We start from the raw sequence: 3,256 nt of genomic DNA on the forward strand, positions 1-3,256 counted from the left end.
CTAGAAATGTGGAAAAACAGATAAATAAAATAGAAGGAAGATCAGGACTGCGAACTCCAATTTGCAGCTACCTTGAATCTCCCGAATGTGATGCTAGGCAGAGAAAGATCTCACTCAGCCTCAGTGGGTACACCTGAATCTGCACACAAGGTGCAGGGAGTATTGTGAGTACTTCCAACTCAGAAAGTAATAAATATAAATAAAGTCTGAGGATAAGAAATCCTAAATAAACACAAAGCAAAGCTATAAATACTACAACGTGAACCAATAGCATAATACAGTAAACATTGAAAACAATTATAATAAAGTCACACCAGAATAAGAATAAATGACAATTAAATATGCAATGCAACACATAAACCGGTACCTCCAGTACCCCGCTGCGGCCGTGCAGCTCGCTCCATTTATTTAACGTCGACGGCGCTCACTGGGGGTGTGCAGACTCTGGGAGGAGCCCCTTACGGCCCAAGCGCAATAATAAGCCATATCGTGGCATCAACTAGGCCCTCGGCCTCATATCAATATCAATTTCATACCACTGCGGCGTGCGGTCCGATCCCATACTCAGTCCAAAATCACATAAGCCTTTCGGCACAATAATATAAAAATATTCAGCCCAAACTTCATTTAAAAATATTACTTTAGTTTCTACTTTTAGAAAAATGGCTGAGTTTACAAAACAGTGTTAAATACCAGGACTGAGTTCAATATTTAAAAATATGGTAAGAAATCAGTAAAAATAATCCCTGAAGGATTCAAGTAGTTGGCACGAAGCCCAATTATGACAATTAATCCATTTTTATAAGGATATCACAAAAACTACAATCATCTAGGTAGTAATTTTATTAACGGGATGGACCAAGTCACAATCCCCGACGGTGCTCTACCCCACGCCCGTTATCCGGCGTGCAAGTCACCTCACATAGCAGTACGTTGTGCAAATTCGGGATTTCAAACCCTCAACACAGCATTTACATTTATTACTAACCTCAAGCCGGCCAAAGTCCTAGCTTGCTATGCCCTTGCCTTTCGAATTCACCTCTTCGTGCGTCGAATCTGACTAAAACCACAACGAATACGTCACAATGTGCTAAGGGAATATAACCCAATCGAAAAGACTCGAAAAACATCGAAAATCACGAAGTTGGCAAAACCCGAGCCCCGGGCCCACTTCTCAAAAAATCAGAAAATTAACATCACCGGATTCCTCATCTCGCCACGAGTCTATACATACCAAAATCTCTCAAATCGGACCACAAATGGCCCCTCAAATCTCAAATTTAGAATTTCAAACTCAAGCCCTAATTTCTTAATATTTGGCTATATTCTCATAAATTTCAAGGATGATTCTACAATAAAATCATGTTTTTAACTCATAAAACTTACCTTCAATCGACCCCAGTTGAAACTTTCTTCAATCCCCGTCCAAAAGCTCTCAACAATGCCCAAAAATGGTGGGAAAATGGGTTGGGTTCGCGGATGAAATAATTTAAAACATTCTGCCCGCTACAGTATCTTCCTTATATGCGATCGCGGCCCAAGCCTTGCGATCGCAATGAACAAAATTGCACAGCCTCAAAAAATGCACTATGCGAATGCACCATAACCCATGCGAACGCAACGAACGATTGGCCATAACTATGCGATCGCGGACCACCTTATGCGATCGCATAGGGCAACTCAGCTGGGTCCTCACTTTCTACTATGCGATCGCGTTCCTGCTAGTGCGAACACACATAACAAAATTTCAGCTTACCCAATTACTTCTATGCGATCGCGACCATGCTATTGCGATCGCATAGGCTTAATACCTGCAACATCTGATCTGCAAATTCCTGCAACTCCCAAAGGCTAAAAATGGCCCAGTTGACCACCCGAAATCACCCCGAGGCCCCCGGGACCTCAACCAAAAGCACCAACACATCCTAAAACATCATTCAAACTCATTCCAATCATCAAAACACATTAAACAACGCTAAAACCATTAAATCACATCAGATTCAAGCCTAAGTTCTTCAAAAACTTCCGAAATACGCATTTGATCAAAAACCCAACCAAACGACGTCCGAAGGACCTAAAATTTTGCACACACATCACAAATCACATAACGAAGCTACAGAAACTCTCGGAATTCCATTCTGACCCTCGGATCAAAATCTGACCCATCAACCGAAATTCGCCAAAATACTAACTTCACCAATTCAAGCCTAATTCTACACCGGACCTCCAAAATCAATTCCAATCACACTCCTTAGTCACAAATCATCCCCCGAAACTAACCGAATCACCGGAAATCACACCCGAGCCCTCTAACTCAATAGTCAATATTCGGTTGACTTTTCCAACTTAAGCCTTCCTTAAAGAGACTAAGTGTCTCATTTCTTATCAGAACCAATCCAAATCAATTCTAACACACCACATACCGATAACGAAACATGAAGAAGCATAAAATGGGGAAAACGGAGCGGTAACTCATGAGACGACGGGTCAGGTCGTCACAATAGTCCGGGTGCGTAGGTGGAAAGCCATTATATGAAAAACTGTAGAAAATGATGAATTTTGCCTTCTAAATGAATTTAAGTTGACTTCGGTCAACATTTTGAGCAACCCGGACCCAGATCCATGTTCCGACGATCCCGGGAGGTTCATAAAAAAATATGGGACTTGGGCGTATGCCCGAAATCGGATTCCGAGGTCCCAAGCCCGAGAAATAAATTTCTAAAGATAATTATTTTCTGGAAAATATATGAGTTTTTGGAAATGAAATGTGTTGAGAATTTGATGGTATCGGGCCCGTATTTTGGTTCCGGAGCCCAGTACAGGTCTTATATGTGATTTAAGTTGAGTCTGTGAAGTTTGGTAAGAAATGGACTAGAAATGACGTGAAACGGACCTTATTTGAGAAAATTGGAAAATTTGATGTTCTTAAGTTATTTTATAATTTTGATGCTAAATTCATAGTTGTTGATGTTATTTTGGTGATTTGATTGCACGAGCGAGTCCGTATGATGTTTTTGGGTTAGTGTGCATGTTTGGTTTGGAGCCCCGAGGGCTCGGGTGAGTTTTGGATAGGCCATGGAGTGAAATTTGGACTTAGGAAATTGCAGGTTTCTCAGCTCGTATGATCAGGCCCGCAGGCTCGCAAATGCGAGTTTTGGCCTGGGTTGCCTTCATCGCAAATGCGAATCGCAAATGCGAAGGTAGTGTCGCAATTGCGAAGGAAGCTGAAATCTTCAGGGTTCGAAAATACGAACCA

The sequence above is a fragment of the Nicotiana attenuata genome, unplaced genomic scaffold (genome assembly GCF_001879085.1).
Source record: "Nicotiana attenuata strain UT unplaced genomic scaffold, NIATTr2, whole genome shotgun sequence".
Lineage (NCBI taxonomy): Eukaryota > Viridiplantae > Streptophyta > Magnoliopsida > Solanales > Solanaceae > Nicotiana > Nicotiana attenuata.